The 19151-nt window shown below is 44.4% G+C and overlaps 1 long non-coding RNA gene across 1 annotated transcript in view; it reads right to left on the bottom strand.

Annotated features, from left to right (window-relative positions):
* Nucleotides 1-18885, bottom strand: part of LOC135964939 (uncharacterized) — a 50971-nt gene extending 32086 nt beyond the window's left edge. Inside the window, exons 1-3 of the long non-coding RNA XR_010577681.1 lie at nucleotides 18743-18885; nucleotides 4929-4992; nucleotides 3554-3658 (exon numbers count right to left, since the gene is read on the bottom strand). This is a non-coding gene — a long non-coding RNA (uncharacterized lncRNA). The remainder of the gene's footprint in view (nucleotides 1-3553; nucleotides 3659-4928; nucleotides 4993-18742) is intronic.
* Between the last annotated feature and the right edge of the window lie 266 nt (nucleotides 18886-19151).

Genomic DNA, 19151 nt, shown 5'->3' with positions numbered 1-19151 from the left:
TGTCTCAATAATGTATGGACTTTGGTTTGAATGTTCCAAACACAAAGATTTCAGGCTTCTAATAAATGAAAGTTTGAAACTGATGAGACCCTGTTCATATGGCTGAAACTTTCAAAGGGGTACACATTCAGCAGAAGGGTAGAACATTTAACAACAAAAACAAACAAACAAAAAAACACACATGCACAGAAATCACAAACCCCAAACCACGACATTGGGAGACAATAATAAAGCTTGTCCAGTTTGCTCTATGCTCTGGAGAGGAGGTACAGAGTGTGCTATAATAATGTAAATAGGTTTGCTTTCAAATAGATTTTGGGTTTGAATTTACACTATGTGCCTGGTTTGATTAGTCCCAAACATTAAATTAACATAAGGAGTCAGATGGTAGAGTAAACACAAAACCTCAACCCAGGCTGAAATAAATTTACAATCAGACATAAGGAAACATGAAGGGAACCAATCCCTATGATCACAAATTAACAGACACAAACATTTAGACTGCCCTCCAAGGGTCTTATAAAATAACAATGCAAATAAAGATTATAAGATAAGTATTTTCAATGATTAAGGACCTAAGAGGAGGAATTTTAAAATATGAGGAAGAAACAACACTCTATATAAAAGAGAGGAGCCCAGAATATCTTCTTGGGGTAGGCAGAATTCTCAAGAAACCCCCAGTTCCCTATCCCGAGGTAAATTAATAAAACACTGTAATTGTATGTAAGTTCTGCTGTGAAAGGACTTTGCAGATTGAATTAAGGTTACTGGTCAGCTGACTTTAAAATAAGGATTTTATCCTGCGTTATCTGGGCAGACCCAATGTAATCACATGAGCCTTCAAAAGCAGAAGGGGAAGGTACAAAGCCAGTGGAAGATGTGGCAGAACAGAAAATAAGAGACATGCAGCAGAATGGGAAGTCAGAGAAATTCTAAGTATGAGAAGGATTCAACTCATTTTTGCTGGCTTGAAGATGTAGGGACAAATACAAAGTCCTTATAAAAGCCTCTAGGATATAAAGGTGTCCCCTGTCCTGGAGTTGACATCCAGTAAGGAATGGTTACCTCAGTTCTATAGACGCAAGAAAGGCAATAGATTCTTCTAACAGCATAAACATGCATGGAAGAAGTTTCTTTCCAGAGTCTTCTGATAAGAGCCCAGCAGGCCAACACCCGATTTCAGCCTTATGTAATGTTTTCTTGTATAATATTTTCAAGGAGTTTTAGAACTTGGGGCACTCTGAAATTCTCATTTTACTTAGAAATTGCTTATGCTTGCTCAGCAATTGTGTATACCTGAGAACTCTTGAGATATAAGAAAGCCTGTGAATTGTTTCTAAATATGATAAACTCATTGTGCTTCCTAAGCTTAACAGTTATTACAACTGATATTCATTTTACAGTGTTTTAAGTGTTTCTTAGTTTTATTATGCAAAGGTTTCCTGCTCCCCAATTTTTGGAGCCTATAAATATTTTTTTCAGGTCCCAAAGAATGTTGTAGGTCCTTAAAACTCTAGTAGGTTCTGAGCCATGTGCTTAAGCCAAGTGAAATATAAAACAATCCTGTGCATGCCTCACTCACATGTAGCAGTTGTATATACACTTACAGTAAAATCAGACCGGTATCCCCACATATTGACAATTTTAATTTTATTGAATACAGTGCTTTTTGTGTTGTTGACTGGTAATTTTTTTTTTTTTTTTTTTTTTTTTGGAGATAGGGTCTCACTCTGCCTCCCAGGCTGGAGTGCAATGGCATAATCTTGGCTCACTGCAACCTCCACCTCTCAGGTTCAAGTGATTCTCCTGTCTCAGCCTCCCTAGTATCTGGGATTACAGGCATGCACCACCACGCCCAGCTAAGACTGATAACTTTTTAGTGACTAGCGTAGGTGCTATAAAATGAATGCTTAATAAGTGTACTTAATGTAATCAAAAATCTACAACTTCAACTATATGTCATAATCTCCTTCCTAAAATATTTATTTGAAATTATATTTCTAAAGCCTCTCAAAATTTTTGGATTCTCTTTAACAAAAAAAGCTTTCTTTATTGTGTTAAAATGTGGTAGAAATAAAATATAAAACACAAAGTGGAAATCTCTATAAATATTTTACTTCTAGATATGTGTTTCATTAGAAGTTACTTACAGATTTCCTTCTAAGCATTTATAGAATGATATTCAAAATATTCTAGACATTCCATATCCTTAATACAGCAATGGGTTTTTAGTATTCTGAAAATTTTTCTCAAGGCCAGGAAAATTTTTCTTGGTGGTATAGAAATATTAACAGAGTACACTCTAAGACAGTCTTAACATATGTGATGAAACAAAAATTATGCACAGGCCTAGCTGTTACGTGCAGGGAAGGCAGGCAGGCTGATATTCATAAGCAATTAGGAATGCAAGAAGCAATATTGTTCCAAAGTTCACACGATCCTTCTCAACCCCAGCAGAAATATTAGTTAATTAAAAAAAACTCCCTCACCTAGATATGCTGAAGTGGGATTAACAAGATTTAAATGAATAATAACATGAATTATTTCACATGCAAACCTTCATGTGTGATACTCATCCTTGGATACAATAATTGAGTCTGAAATTCAAAGGCTTGGATTTAACTCCTCTGTGGAAGACTTGTGGGAAAGAGAGTTTCTGGGGTGTCAGATGAGTTGGTCTCCCCTGTGTGAGATACCCATGGGGAGCCATGGGCGGCCTCTCAGGAGAAAAGTCTCCTTATGGCCTTCATGTCTTTATGCCCCGAGAGCATAACCACTCAGCGACATTCCACAGGTTGCTCAGGGAGGTAACACTCCCTTGAGGCAGTGGAGTACAATCAAACATCTTGGCTCCTCCTGAAACCCACTCCCATCCATTTCAGTCCCGATAAGTCAAAGATCTTAAGTAGTTTAGACACATGCCTTTGCTCAAGGAAATTCACAGAAGCCACCTCTGCTATGCATCTTATTGAGTTCTCCTTCACTGATTAATCCTTTTCCTCATCCCTTCCAACCCCTCCCATCTGCCCTAAGAACAAAGATCTTGTAAAGCAATAAATTGGGTGGAGCCCGAGAGCTTTGGGCAGTGAGCAAGCCTCTGATGCTCCGGTCCCCTGGACCCACCTTTTAAATGCTTATTCTGTCTCTTTCTAACTCCTTGGTCTCCACCAAACTGGGGGTACCCACTGGGTGGTGTGGGGCTGGGTGGTGTGGGGCTGGTTTCCCCAACAATATTGCTAAACCTACACCTTTCCACCTTAAGATAATAATGCTATGACATCAATTTTTTGGCACATGGATAGTTTTGCTCACCTCTAAACCCAATAAAACCCCCATTCTTACCTAGAGACAGACCCAGTGACCCAGAAAGTCAGACTTCATGTGGCCACTGAAAGAGTGCAACTTAAATTTGAGTATAACCAAAAATGCTTAAAACTGAGCATGTTATGCTTCTATAGAAAACCAATATGCGAAAAAAAATGTATAAATAGAAAAACAGAGAAAGGGACTGGGAGAATTTGTTTTCTGTAGGTATTGGGATGAAGCTCCCTACCTCTTTCCACTGCTCTTCCACACCACTGCTTTTCCCAGGACAGGAAACTTGGTTTCCAGCTCTTGCACCTCCTCCAGCAATGTCTTTTTTGCAGATGTGCTTGGCCTTGTATTATGAGGAAAAAAACAAAAGAACGTAGTGTAAGAATTTGACGCAGCTGAAAAGAGAGGTTACTCCCATCTTGGGCCATTCCCAAAAGCCCTTTGATAGAGGTTGAGGCTTGAGAAGTGGTGTAGCATGTACAGTGAACATGCATGATGTATACTCCATCTCCATAGGCTGGAGGCATCCTAAGTGCTGCAGATCAGATCTGGACAATAAATGTCAAGAGTTACCACCACCCCACAAAGAACTAGACATCTGTAGACCTGCTGAAGAGCCCAGTCATTCAAAGACAGGATGGAGTTCAAAGAGACTCAAGGTCTGCCTCTGAAGCTTTTCTTGGTAGGATTTGAAAACTCAGAAGATGCTTTAAATCCTCACCCTAGTGAACAGATGCTGGTTCCCTCGTCCTTGGCCTTACTGCAGTCAGAGAGCCCAGGAGTTATCCCATTTTCTCCCTCCATTTTTGGTATGAAAACAGCCACTGGCACAGCACCCATGGATTTAGGATGGTAGAGTGCATGGTCTGGATGCAAAACCTTTGCCCTGAAAAGTGGCATCAACACAAATACAGACTGCAGATTTTTCATCTTCCTCTGGTGATGACTCATCATTAGTGTCCACATATGTAAGCTTTGATGAAATACTACTTGTTATTAAATAACCCTCAGCTAGTACAGCTCACTCTTCTGGAACTGTAGGAAGTGTTCCTATATCTTTTTTTCTGATTAAACTGATTAATACCTAACAATGTTCAAATATTTGGCTAATCTCAGGGTTTTTCTAAAATTGAGACTGAATAAAACTAAAATTGAGCTGCTATTGAAAACAATCTAGAAGAAGAAAAGACATTTAATAAGATATGGGTTATACAGGAGGAAAAAACTGTAAATAGAATAGGCTCAGGAATTAGCAACATATCGGGTAAAAATTTTTGCATTGGTTTAATTTCAACATAAACACATGTGAAAATCCTGCTGGGTATCAGAACTCAAAAGACAGAATGAGAACAAAAACTGAGCACATTTGCCTCAAAATAAAAAGTGCCAGGAGAACATTCTGAAGACGTGGACCTTTTCTGTAGAATCACATTCTACCACCACCCACCCTCCACCTTCAATAATGGAAAGCATGCTACAATAATATGAGTCATCTCCCAATGCTTTGAGTTAATCCATCATAGAGCATTAGCACTGAGACATTGCATATGTGCCTGGCATCCTTTCCCCCAAAGTAAACAAGAGAAAGTCACACAGGCCTTAACACATTATACATTAATTCCATCGACAGTGTCCTGAGACTCAGGATAGATAAAATACTGCAGGTCAAAGCAGAGCCTGTGGAATTTTATTTTAAACAATAGATGAGAAAATGTCTTTTGTTGGAAAAAAGACAGTCAAAAAGGTTGTTAAAATATATGCTGTTTATTATGAATTATTTGGGAACTCAAACTTTGCCTTTTATCTTATGGACTTCTAAAGCTAGACTAACAAGGCCACTGAATGTGTGCCCCACCTGCTGTGAGCCATCAGCTTGCACAGGTACAAGGAGAAATAGGAAGGCTGGGCACTTATAATCTACATCTTAGGCCAAGAACAAAGAGAATCCGATCCACTGTGGAAGCTGTTTGTTGCCTCTCATTCAAAACAAGTCCTCAGAGGGCAATGGTCTGAGCATCTCTATGCTCCCAGGCATTGTACATGGTCTCAATGGATGAAATTGCATCCATATACGAGAGTTATTCAGCAATTTGTTAATATTTCCACTAGGCTAGCCCCTGTGAGCTAGCCTGGAAACTTTGCTGCTATTGGAGAATACTGCATTGCAATGCTGGGAATGACTTGACTTCTCTTTCTGCATGTAGCACTTGAGTAGAAGGGGTGCTGGTAATTTAAAACAGTGTTCTCAAGCACATTTTATCTCATAAGGCATGAATTAGGGAGAAAAAAGGTTCTAAAATATTCCCTGTCTGAAATCTACAAGTGAATGGCCTAACATTAATATTCATAGATCATCAAGTGAGTTGTTAAGCATTAGCCACTGGCACATCACTTAAGTCTCACCAGGAGCCAGGATTTTGTGTGTTCTGCATCACAACTTTGACAAAGTAAGCCCCATTATCTGAAAATGGCTTACCCCTGAGTGGTCCAGGCTTCATTTAATCCCACATCAAGGGGACAGATGACCACAGAAGGGACAAAGTAGGGTTGTGGCTACTGACAAATGAGTATGAGACTTGTGACTCTTCAGTCTACCTAAGAGCATTTCCAGGTTCTTAGAGATTTTTAAAATAAATTGATTGATTTAGGATCTTACTTTCCATTTTTTGTTTTGGAAATTTTTTTCCTGGACTCCTTTTGTATGCAAGGATAGCCAGTCAAAGTGTTTAATTCTAAACATGGATGAAAATGTAAATATAATGTGCTTCAAAATAAATTAGTTTAGTTAGAAAGTTAAAAAAATCAAGGCCTATTTGTATATAGAAATAGCTCATTTTCTCTTATTTCCATTTAACTGCTTATCTGAGATTATAATAAGAAAATAAAGGCCAGGTATGGTGGCTCATGCCCTTAATGCCAGCACTTTGGGAAGCTGAGATGGGGGCATCACCTAAGGTCAGGAGTTCAAGACTAGCCTGACCAACATGGTAAAACCCTATCTCTACTAAAAAATACAAAAAATAACCAGGTGTGGTGGTGCTGAAAGGAATGAGACACATCCCCCATATATCTCCCAACTTCCTGAGCCCAGCACAAACACATTCCTCCATATTTCTTTCAAACTTCAGAAAAACACCACCTGGGAAATCTCCGATAAGGAAGCAGCAGGAACCACTAAAAAATGCTAAATGTATAATATTAACCAATTGTAATGCTGTAACCGAGAGAATTACCTTGTTCCCCTGTAACTTTACATATCCTGTTTACATCGGGCTATAAAAAGCAAGCACTCGCATTGTTCGGGGCCCTCTTGTATGCTGTGGAATGGAGGGACCAAGTTCGAACTTGTAGTAAAGATCCTTGCCGCTTGGCTTTGACTCTGGACTCTGGTGGTCTTCTTTGGGGAACAAACGGTCTGGGCATAACATCTGGGGGCTCGTCCAGGATTCCCCAAGCCCACCAGACCCCTGGTCAACGGATCTACTAGGATCGATCTACTGATAGGTGAGCCGGCTCGTCTCCGTTTGTCTGTCTGTGTCTGTTCTGAACCTGAATCTGTGACTCGCGAGGTCTGAAACTGAAGCTGGCGCAGTCCTGGCGGACGCGCTATATGACAGCCATTGGAGACGAGTGGGAGACGTCCCTTGGCTCTCGTCTGATTTTTATCCGAGCGGCTGACTCTGACCTGGGTTACCAGAGCGCGCTTGCGATCTGTGCTGCCGGAGCGCGTTTGCGATCTGGGCAGCGGCTGACTCTGACCCGGGTTACCGGAGCGCGCTTGCCATCTGAGCTGCCAGAGCGCGTTTGCGATCTGGGCAGCGGCTGACTCTGACCCGGGTTACCGGAGCGCGCTTGCCATCTGAGCTGCCGGAGCGCGTTTGCGATCTGGGCAGCGGCTGACTCTGACCGGGGTTACCGGAGCGCGCTTGCGATCTGAGCTGCCGGAGAGCGTTTGCGATCTGGGCAGCGGCTGACTCTGACCCGGGTTACCGGAGCGCGCTTGTGATCTGAGCTGCTGGAGCGCATTTGCGATCTGGGCAGCAGCTGACTCTGACCCGGGTTACCGGAGCGCGCTTGCGATCTGTGCTGCTGGAGGGCGGTTGCGATCCGAGCAGCTGACTCTAACCCGGGCTACCGGAGCGCGCTTGCGATCTGTGCTGCCAGAGTGCGTTTGCGATCTGGGCAGCAGCTGTTTCTGACCCGGGCTGCCAGGTGCGCTCGAGATCTGAGCTGCCAGAGCGCGTTTGCGATCTGGGTAGCAGCTGTTTCTGCCCCAGGCTGCCAGGGTGCGCTCGTGATCTGAGCTGCCGGAGCACGTTTGCAATCTGAGCAGCAGCCGTTTCTGACCCGGGCTGCCAAAGCGCGCTTGCGACTAGATATCATTAATGTCAGATTTCCTTCACAGGGATTCTAACCCACATTCCTTTACAGGAAGAGACTACAAATTATTACAGGATGGGTAATACCCAGAGCACTCCCCTATCTCTCCTTACAAGTAATTTCAAAGATGTAAGAACAAGGGGCCATAATCTTAGTTTGGAAATCAGGAGGGGAAAGCTCATTACCCTATGCTGCTCCGAATGGCCTGCCTTTGATGTGGGATGGCCACCGGAAGGGACGTTCCGACTTGATGTCATCACTAGAGTAAAGTCCAAGATTTTCCTACCTGGGCATGCGGGCCACTTGGATCAAATCTCATATATCCTCATATGGCAGGACCTTGTTGAGAACCCGCCTCCTTGTCTGTCACCTTTCCAATTAGCCCCTGAACCTTGTAAGGCACTGGTTGCTCGGCCGCTAAAATCCAAGCAACCAACTGCCCCCCCATCCTGTTCTACCTGAAAGTGGGGACCCACTGTTCACAGAACCCGCTCCGTACTCCTCCGGGCCCCAGGCCCCAGCCCCCTGGCCTGAGCTGCGGGAAGGAGCAGGTGGACGGGAGGCGGCCAACGCACCCGGACCCACCCCCCGGGCTGAGCAGCGGGAGGGAGCAGGCGGACGGGAGGCGGCCAGCACACACGGCCCGCCGAAAGGGAAAGTAACTTTGAAGGGCCGGCGGGGTGGACACGATGGCGCACTTTGAGGGCTAGCCCCCCCCAGCCGCCTGACTCCATGGTGGCTTTACCCCTTCGGGAAATAGGACCCCCAGATGACACAGGAATCCCCAGGCTCCAGTACTGGCCATTCTCTACCAGTGATCTGTATAACTGGGAGACCCAGAGTGCTCGGTTTTCAGACAACCCCAAAGATTTAATGGCTTTACTGGATAGTGTCATGTTCACCCACCAGCCCACTTGGGATGATTGTCAGCAGCTCCTCCGAATCTTGTTCACAACAGAGGAGCGCGAGAGAATACAGGTAGAAGCTAGAAAGCTGGTCCCGGGGGACGACGGTCAACCGACTGCCAACCCCGACCTCATAAATGCGACTTTTCCTCTGACCAGGCTGGCGTGGGACTACAACACGGCAGAAGGTAGGGGACGGCTACGCCTTTATCGCCAGACTCTAATGGCGGGTCTCTGGGCAGCTGCTCTCAAGCCCACTAATTTGGCTAAAGTATACTCTGTTCTGCAGGGAAAGACAGAGAGCCCAGCTACCTACATAGAAAGATTAATGGAAGCTTTTAGACAGTACACCCCCATAGACCCAGAGGCTCCAGGAAGTCAGGCAGCTGTTATAATGTCTTTCGTAAATCACGCAGCCCCAGATCTTAAAAGGAAGCTCCAGAAATTAGAAGACTTAGAGGGAAAGTGGATTCAGGACCTCCTTCAGATAGCCCAGCAGGTTTATAATAACAGAGATACTCCAGAGGAAAAGCAAATAAAGGCCACTGAAAAAATGACCAAGGTCCTGGCAGCAGTGGTACAGAAAGAGCATCTACAGCCAGAGAACACCCAACCTAGGCGGCCTCCCAGGCATGATAATCTGAGCAAAGACCAATGTGCCTACTGTAAGGAAGCTGGCCACTGGGTAAGAGACTGCCCCAAAGAGAAACAACGAGGACAGGGACCCCCTAGGTCTACACCCGTACTAGTCACTCAAGACAAAGACTAGGGAAGATGGGGTTCAGACCCCCTCCCCGAGCCTAGGGTAACTTTGCAAGTGGAGGGGTCCCCAGTCCAGTTCTTGGTCGATACGGGAGCACAGCACTCAGTCCTAGTTAAAACTAATGGAAAATTATCCTCCAAGTCCTCGTGGGCACAAGGGGCCACAGGAGTTAAGAAATACCCATGGACAACACAAAGGACAGTAAACCTCGGAGCCAGGAATGTAACCCATTCTTTCCTGGTCATCCCTGAGAGCCCCTGTCCCCTATTAGGGAGAGACCTGCTAACTAAAATGGGAGCACAGATCCATTTCCTCCCTGAGGGGCCCGTTGTGACCAACTCCCACAATCGGCCCGTGTCCGTCCTGACTATAACCCTAGAAGATGAGTACCAGCTCCACCAGGAGCGAGCGGCCCCTGACCAGGACATAGCAACCTGGCTCCAGCAATATCCAGAAGCTTGGGCGGAAACGGGGGGCTTAGGACTAGCAGAACACCGTCCTGCCTTGCTTGTTGTACTTAAGCCCGGGACAGACCCCGTGCGGGTACGCCAATACCCGATGCCCCTAGAGGCCAAGAAAGGAATTGCCCCACATATCCGCCGGCTCCTTGACCAAGGGGTCCTTCGCCCATGTCACTCGCCCTGGAATACTCCATTGTTGCCGGTACGAAAACCTAATAGTGGAGAATAGAGACCTGTACAAGATTTAAGAGAAATCAATAAGAGGGTTGTGGACATACACCCAACTGTGCCTAACCCGTATACCCTCCTGAGTACCCTAAACCCTAAACATCAATGGTACACTGTTTTAGATTTGAAAGATGCTTTCTTCAGTTTGCCTTTAGCCCCTCAGAGCCAAAAGCTCTTCGCCTTCGAGTGGAATGACCCTGGAAGGGGCATAAGTGGCCAACTGACATGGACCAGGCTGCCGCAGGATTCAAAAACTCTCCTACCCTGTTCGATGAGGCCCTCCATGAAGACCTGGGTGAGTACCGACATAAACACCCTGAAATAACTTTACTACAGTATGTTGATGACCTCCTGGTTGCTGCTGAGACCCAAGAAGCTTGTATTCAAGGGACCAAGAGTCTCTTACAAGCTCTGGGAAATCTAGGCTACCGAGCCTCGGCAAAGAAAGCTCAAATCTGTAAGCCAGAAGTAACATATCTGGGGTACCTGCTAAAAGGAGGGCAGCGCTGGTTAACAGATGCCCGGAAGCAGACTGTTCTGCAGATCCCCAGGCCACAATCCACCTGAAAAGTGAGGGAATTCCTGGGGTCGGCGGGATTTTGTAGACTATGGATACCTGGGTTCGCAGAACTGGCTAAACCCTTGTATCAGGCAACACGGGGGCAGCAGCCATTTAATTGGACAGACGAAGCCGAGTCGGCTTTCCAACAGATCAAAACAGCCTTACTCTCTGCGCCTGCACTGGGACTACCTGATGTCACCAAGCCCTTCCACTTATACGTGGACGAGAGTAAGGGTGCCGCCAAGGTGGTAATAACTCAGAACTTAGGCCCCTGGTGGAGGCCGGTTGCCTACCTGTCAAAGAATTTAGACCCAGTGGCTGCCGGGTGGCCCCCTTGTCTCCAAATGATTGCAGCCATGGCTCTGATGGTACAAGGTGCTGATAAACTTGTCATGGGTCAAGAATTGCGGGTCGTTACCCCACATGCCATCGAAGGTGTACTCAAACAGCCACCTAATCGATGGATAAGTAACACCCAGCTCACCCACTACCAAGGACTACTACTAAATCCTATCAGGATAACCTTCCTGCCCCCAACGACCTTAAACCCTGCCTCACTGCTGCCCAACCCGGACCTGGACGCGCCACTCCATGATTGCACCGAGATACTAGCTCAGGTGCATGGAGTTCGAGAGGACCTGCAGGACCGCCCACTCCCTGACGCTGACCTCGTCTGGTTCACTGATGGGAGCAGCTTCATACATCAAGGCCAGAGGTACACTGGAGCATCAGTGACTTCGGAGACTGAGGTAATCTGGGCGGAACCCCTGCCCCCGGGGACATCGGCCCAGAAGGCCGAACTGATAGCGCTCACCCAAGCTCTTACCTTAGGGGCAGGGAAGAAGCTGACAGTATATACAGACAGCCAATATGCTTTTGCTACGGCGCACATACATGGGGCCATTTACAGGGAGCGAGGGTTACTAACGGCTGAAGGAAAAGAGATAAAAAACAAGCAAGAGATCCTAGCCCTGTTAACAGCGCTATGGAAGCCAGAAAAGTTAGCCATTGTGCATTGCCCAGGGCATCAGAAACCAACCACTCCAACTGCTCAAGGCAATTTTCTGGTAGACCAAACTGCAAGAAATGTGGCAAAGGCTCCCAGCCAACTCCTTGCACTCCAGCTCCCTGACCCGGGCCCCCGGGACTTGCCATATTTCCCTGATTTTTCAGAACAAGATCTCCAGTGGATTGACAAGCTTCCCCTGAAACAGATCCAGAATGGGTGGTGGACTGATACTAATGACCAAACCATCCTACCAGAAAAATTAGGACAACAAGTGTTAGAACACATCCATCGAACCACCCACCTGGGTGCTCGGCGGATGATAGACCTGATCAGACGCTCTAAGCTCAAATTCAGACATACAGCCGAGATGGCCAGCAGCATCGTGACAAGTTGCAAAGTCTGCCAGCTTAACAACGCCTACCCCCAGTCCCAGGCTGCAGTGGGAACAAGACTTAGGGGAACCAGGCCCGGTATCTACTGGGAAGTAGATTTTACTGAAATAAAGCCAGGAAAGTACGGGTATTGGTACTTACTTGTCTTTGTAGATACTTTTTCAGGGTGGACTGAAGCATTCCCAACCAAAAGAGAAACTGCTCAGGTCGTAGCAAAGAAAATTCTGGAAGATATCCTTCCCAGGTATGGCTTCCCCATCCAGATAGGGTCAGATAATGGGCCCGCCTTCGTCGCTAAGGTAAGTCAGGATTTGGCTTCCATCCTTGGGGCAAATTGGAAACTACATTGCACTTACAGGCCCCAGAGTTCAGGACAGGTAGAGAGGATGAATCGGACCTTAAAAGAGACCTTACCCCTTACGAAATCATGTATGGCAGACCCCCACCCCTCGTTCCCAGTCTAAAAGATGATCTGCTCAAATCTGAAACAGAAAATGTCTCTGAATTCTTATTTTCCCTACAAGCCTTGCAGAAAATTCATCAAGAAATCTGGCCCAAGCTGAAGGAACTATATGAGACTGGTCCCCCACCGACACCCCATCCGTACCAGCCGGGAGACTGGGTCCTGGTTAAGCGACACCGACAAGAGACCCTAGAACCCAGGTGGAAGGGACCACTCCAGGTACTCCTGACAACACCCACTGCCCTGAAGGTAGAAGGCATCGCATCGTGGATCCACTACACCCACGTCAAGCCAGTGGACCCAACCTCCGACCTTCTGGGACCAATCACGGCAGCAGCTGAAGCACTGGCCACATGGACTGTGGACAGAGCTAAGAACAACCCCTTAAAACTCACCCTGCGCCAGCAACATAGCTCACTGCAAACATGCAGTTAGGTAGTCTAGCCCTAACGCTAGCCGCCCTAGTGGCCGCTGGGGAAAACATCAAACCAGCATCTAATCCCTTTGTCTGGAGATTCTGGCTTTATGAAAACCGAACCCACCCTGGACAACCTCATAAGTCGGGGAAATTATTGGCCAGTGCTGATTGCCCCTCCTCAGGGTGCAATAGCCCAATTTTACTAAATTTTACTGGCTTTCAAATAGCCAAACCAGTGACACCAATAATATGTTTTGAGTTTGATCAGACTGAATACAATTGTAAACACTATTGGTGGCACCAAGATGCCGGCTGTCCTTATAACTATTGTAACATCCATAGGTCCCGTTATTGGGGAGAGAAAGAACAGTTGGACCCTAAGTGGCCCTTCCATTGTAGACGGGATGGAGACTTTTCATATACATGGATAGTTAGAGACCCCTGGAACTCCCGTTGGACCACGCCTCAACATGGGGCTGTATACTACTCCCCCTCCTCCACATGGCCTAGCAGTCACCTCTATCTGTGGCGAGGCCTAGTGCAGGTACTGCCCCTGGTCCACGGGAATATCCAACGACAGGAAAACAGACTAACACAAGACTTACATCCTTTCTCCTGGTTAAAATTATTACAGGAAGGACTAGAGCTTGCTAACCTTACAGGACTTCACAGCCTGTATGGCTGCTTTCTGTGTGCCACCCTAGGGCGTCCACCGCTAACCGCTGTCCCTCTGCCATGGGGATCCTCTACCTCTGTCCAAGCTAACAACCTTCGAAACCTCTCATATGCCCCTATCCTAAACGTGCCCCTATACCTAAACCCCAGTCAGGAGAAGTTTCCCTACTGTTTCTCAGGAACCAATTCCAGCCTCTGCAGCATCACTGCAGTGCCCCCTAATATCACCCTAAGGGCTCCGCCGGGCATATTCTTCTGGTGTAATGGGGCATTATCTAAGGACCTATCTAGTCCCTCTGTTACCAACCTACTGTGTCTTCCTGTCACATTAGTTCCCCGGTTGACTCTACTAACTGCTGGCGAGTTCCTAGGGTACACCGGTAACTGGACTAGTACTGCTATTCACCCAGTCCCTAGACCGAGACCTGCACAAGCCATATTTCTCCCCCTCATTGCAGGAATCTCCCTCACTGCATCCCTCATTGCGGCCGGGATAGCGGGGGGAGCCCTAGGTCACATCCTCATAGAAAGCAACAAGTTGTACCAACAATTTGCCGTTGCTATGGAGGAGTCAGCTGAGTCCCTTGCCTCCCTTCAGCGGCAGCTCACGTTCTTAGCCCAGGTAACCTTGCAGAACCGGAGGGCCCTAGACCTACTCACTGCTGAAAAAGGTGGTACATGTATGTTTCTGAAAGAGGACTGTTGTTTCTACATAAATGAATCAGGGCTTGTAAAAGACCGAGTCCAACAGTTACGCAAGTTAAGCGCTGAAGTAAAAACACGGCAGTTTGCTTCAGCTACAGACCAATGGTGGAATTCCTCTATGTTTTCTCTGTTAGCCCCCTTCCTTGGACCCCTGCTAAGTCTACTATTTCTGCTAACCGTAGGACCTTGTGTTGTTAACAGAATTTTGCAGTTTGTCAGAGAAAGGCTTGACACCGTTCAGCTCATGGTCCTCAGAGCCCAATACCAACCTGTAAACGCTGAAACAGAGTCAGACTTATAAGACCCAAGATTGGCTCTAGAGTTACCTGAAAAGAAGGGGGGAACGAAAGGAATGAGACACATCCCCCATATATCTCCTAACTTCCTGAGCCCAGCACAAACACATTCCTCCATATTTCTTTCAAACTTCAGAAAAACACCACCTGGGAAATCTCCGATAAGGAAGCAGCAGGAACCACTAAAAAATGCTAAATGTATAATATTAACCAATTGTAATGCTGTAACCGAGAGAATTACCTTGTTCCCCTGTAACTTTACATATCCTGTTTACATCGGGCTATAAAAAGCAAGCACTCGCATTGTTCGGGGCCCTCTTGTATGCTGTGGAATGGAGGGACCAAGTTCGAACTTGTAGTAAAGATCCTTGCCGCTTGGCTTTGACTCTGGACTCTGGTGGTCTTCTTTGGGGAACAAACGGTCTGGGCATAACAGTGCACGCCTGTAATCCCAGTTACTTGGGAGGCTGATGCAGGAGAATCACTGGAACCTGGGAGGCAGAGGTTGCAGTGAGCCAAGATTGCACCACTGTACTCCAGCCTGGGTGAAAGAGAGAGACTGTGTCTCAAAAAACAAAACAAAAGAAACAAAAACAAAAACAAACAAAAAAAGAAAAGAAAGTCATTCTAGAATTGGGGACTGTATTGTTTGAACAAAGGCAAAGTACAAGACATACAGTTAGATAAATGAAAATGAGTTTCTCTGTATTCAGTGGCCTTGAGCTTATATTAGTTTTATAAAGCAATACTAACACATTTCTCCTAAATGAGAACTGGTACACAGCAGCTTACTTAAGAATGTTGTCATAGGCAAACATTTTCTGTGAATATAAACTAAGGGATTCTAAAACAGTTTTGGGTAATTTAAAATTCATACTTCTAAGACAAATATTCATTAGCTAGGTATCACATATACTCAGTCAATTATTTTAATAAAAGATAGGTTTGGTTCCTCATGAAAAGTTTGGTTAAAAGGACAATAGTGTAGGCATTTTATGGAGTTCCAAATCTGACTTAAATATTGTAATAATAATGGGTCTGTATCCAGAAAGTTGACAGACTCCAAAAAAAAGTGACTGAATTGTCTCGTTCTGGTTCTCTTTACTTTCTCTTAACAGCCAGGTCCTGAAATTCAAGTGAAAAACTGCGGGAAAAAAAATGGAGAAGGTGCAGAAAGATGGAGCAACTCAGTTTCTTAAGCACTCAAAGAAATATATTTGAAAAGGTAGGCCTGCTTTGCCCTGGAATTTAAAAGCTCTTTCCAAAGAGAGTGATGACTATGAAAATTTAAAACAAAACAAAACATCCTTAAGATTGATCGAAGGTGGCTGGTCACAATTGCTCAGTCCTGTAATCCCAGCAGTTTGGGAGACCGAGAAGGGCAGATCACAAGGTCAGGAGTTTGAGACCAGTCTGGCCAACATAGTGAAACCCCGTCTCTACTAAAAATACAAAAGATCAGCCAAGTGTGGTGGTGTATGCCTGTAATCCCAGCTACTCAGGAGACTGAGTCAGGAGAATTGCGTGAACCCGGGAGGCGGAGGTTGCAGTGAGCTGAGATCAGGCCATTGTACTCCAGCCCAAGCGACAGTGTTAAACGTCGTCTCCAAAAAAAAAAAAAAAAAAAAAAAAAAAAAAAAAAAGAAACAAAGAAAGAAAGAAGAGAAAAGAAAAGAAAAAATTGACCAAACTCAAGATGAAAGAACAGCAGCATCACCTTGGAAGCTCCCTAACATCAACATGTGTTGCTATCACAAAATAAGACCTTCAGCTGCTCCTCAGTTCCCTCTCACTACTGTAAACCTATTCTGGGAACTTAAAGGTACATCATAGCATATTGTGCCTCAGGAAATATTTGACAACATATATCCAATGATGAGTGGTTGGAGACAATCAGGATTAATATTTTTGTTCAATGTATGTGAAGAAAAAACATGTTTTCTAAAGCTGCAAATTCAGAAAGATAAATCACATGAAGCACTGTAGCCTTCTCAGAGGAAAACAATTCACAACATCTTTCTTCTCCTTGGAAGAAGCCTATGAATTTACTTGCCTCAACAAATATTTTTGGTTTGGAGTATAATATGAGATATAATATGGGCCTCATGATCAAAGAGAAAATGCCCAAATAAACTCACCAAATTCTTGTCTTTGAGGAGAGGGGTGAGTATGGTTTAAATATTAAATAGATATTACAAATTGAGCATATTAAATAGATATTACAAATTGAGTATAGCTTAGATATCAAATAGAGATTACAAATTTGGGCAAATACTCCAGGTGGCCGCCAATATATACTATCTTTCATGCTCCCCTCAACAAAACAAGACAAAAATGCCTTTCAGAAAAGTGCCTCTAGACTTCAGTAGTGGTCTTTCTAGCCCAGCCCAGAAATGAGATGCTGTGGGCTCCTGGAAATAGCTGAGTTCTGGGGCTGTGATGCCAGGCAGTGGGCAGCAGTTTGTTCCTATGGGCAAGACTACGCTTTATTTATCTAAAACTAACTTATCTTTGCAAAACTGAACAAATTTAGCAAGGGATTATGTTGTGTCACAATAGGGCATATCAGCTGAAAGAGCAAATAACAGAACTAATATTTTAATACAGTATATCCATTAGATTAACAAAACAGCTTTTCTGGCTATAATCCTTTTATTTCCAAAGGATTATGACTCTGTTATTTTCAGAACATGGTTTTACAAAAGAAAATAGAAGTAGTGGTAAATCAAAGCATTTAAGAAATTAAAATGACTTACTTTTCATGAACAGTGAAAAAACTTAATGAATGGGGAAAAAAAACAAGAAAATATGACTGTAATATTCTTTCTCCCCTCTCTCTTTGCATTAGATATCATTGGTTGTCAAGATAATGCCAAAATGAAGACCTTCCCAAAAGACATCCTTGACTGTCAGGAAAGAAAAATTCTCAATGCTTGTGGGAGAAATGGTGAGATAAAAATGGAATCTGATGTCTTTACCTGTAAGGTTTGAATTAAAGTCTCAATTGTTAACCTCAGGAACCCAAAATAATTGTGTTTGCCCAGAGTCTCAATTTTCTTTTTCTTTTTTTTTTTTTCTTTTTTTTAAGACGGCATCTGGCTCAGCTGCCCAGGCTGGAATGCAGTGGTTCAATCTCAGCTCACTGCAATGGCCATCTCCTGGGTTCAAGCAATTCTGCCATCTCAGCCTCCAGAGTAGCTGGGATTACAGGTACCCATCATCATGCCTGGCTAATTTTTTTATTTTAGTAGAGATGGGGTTTCACCATGTTGGCCAGGCTGGTCTTGAGCTCCTGACCTCAGGTGATCCACCCACCTTAGCATCTCAAAGTGCTAGGATTACAGGTGTGAGCCACCACACCCAGCCCAGAGTCTCAATTTTCAAGGAATTTGCTACATATTTGCAGGAGAAATTGGGACCACCAAAAACAACAATCAGTATTATGTTTTTTAAGCAGCCCGTCTTTTTGCTCATGGATAAAATTAAAATTTACATGATCTTGGAAATTAGTCCCTACATTTATATTGCACACAAGACATTTTGGAAGTAATACATTTTAGAACATGAAAGAAAAAAATTGAGTAGTATTTTATATTTTACCTACATAATAGTGCCATCTTTGTGATTGATTTTCTCATAGACCTGTGAGCTACCTCTCTAGAAGAATTTATTGTAAATATATCTATTTGGGGATGCTTAGAAAATGAAGAATACTTCACTCTTCTAATTTGAAGTGCCTTACCTATACACAGTTTTTCTCTTAAGCATGGGATATGAAGCCGGGCCATATTTGTGATCTTTGTGATCATATAGCAAGCACTCAGTTTAAGGTATAAACAGAGATAAATTTTGAGTCATACTTTATCAACTTGATGGAGTTTAGAAACTCTGCCTTACAAGGCAGCATCCCTACTGACTTCACAGGTTTTCTCAAAGCTCCTTTTTGTCTATATATTTTCCTATAATGACATATCCTTTCTTTTCTTTTTCTTTTTTTAAGATACAGAGTCTTGCTTTCTTGCCCAGACTGGAGTGCAGTGACATGATCACAGGTAGTGATACTGATATACCTGATACTACAGGTATACACCACCATGCCCAGTTAATTTTTAAATTTTTCTATGGCTGTCTATATTTTCATATCAAGATAAAGCACAAGTTTAGATTTACCATTTCTTTTTCAAAAATAATCTTTTACTAGGAGGTAGCAAGAGACCCATTTCTTCAGAATTCCTGTAGTGCTCATATTCTGGGTCAGGGATTGTGGGAAAGACAATTCCAGGGATAGATGAGCCCTGCACTCATCTCTTCAACTTATGCTTTCCATGCCACATCTTCAATCAAACAGGCAGTAAAAAACAGAAATAATCCCAACCAGAAGTGTGCATAGTTCAGGATCACAATTGCTTTCAAGAAACAGAAGTGACACATGTTTGAGTATTCTCTCTTTCAAAAATGGTGTAATGCAATTTCATCAAGACATGTATTTCACTACACCAAAGCAACAATTACTATTACATTTAATGAGGGGCAACCCATGCACTGGCAGGAAGTTCAAGGGGACAGAAGGGGCTTGCTC

Source organism: Macaca fascicularis, chromosome 9 (genome assembly GCF_037993035.2).
Source record: "Macaca fascicularis isolate 582-1 chromosome 9, T2T-MFA8v1.1".
Taxonomy (NCBI): Eukaryota; Metazoa; Chordata; class Mammalia; order Primates; family Cercopithecidae; genus Macaca; species Macaca fascicularis.
This window is presented reverse-complemented; position numbering and strand designations above follow the sequence as displayed.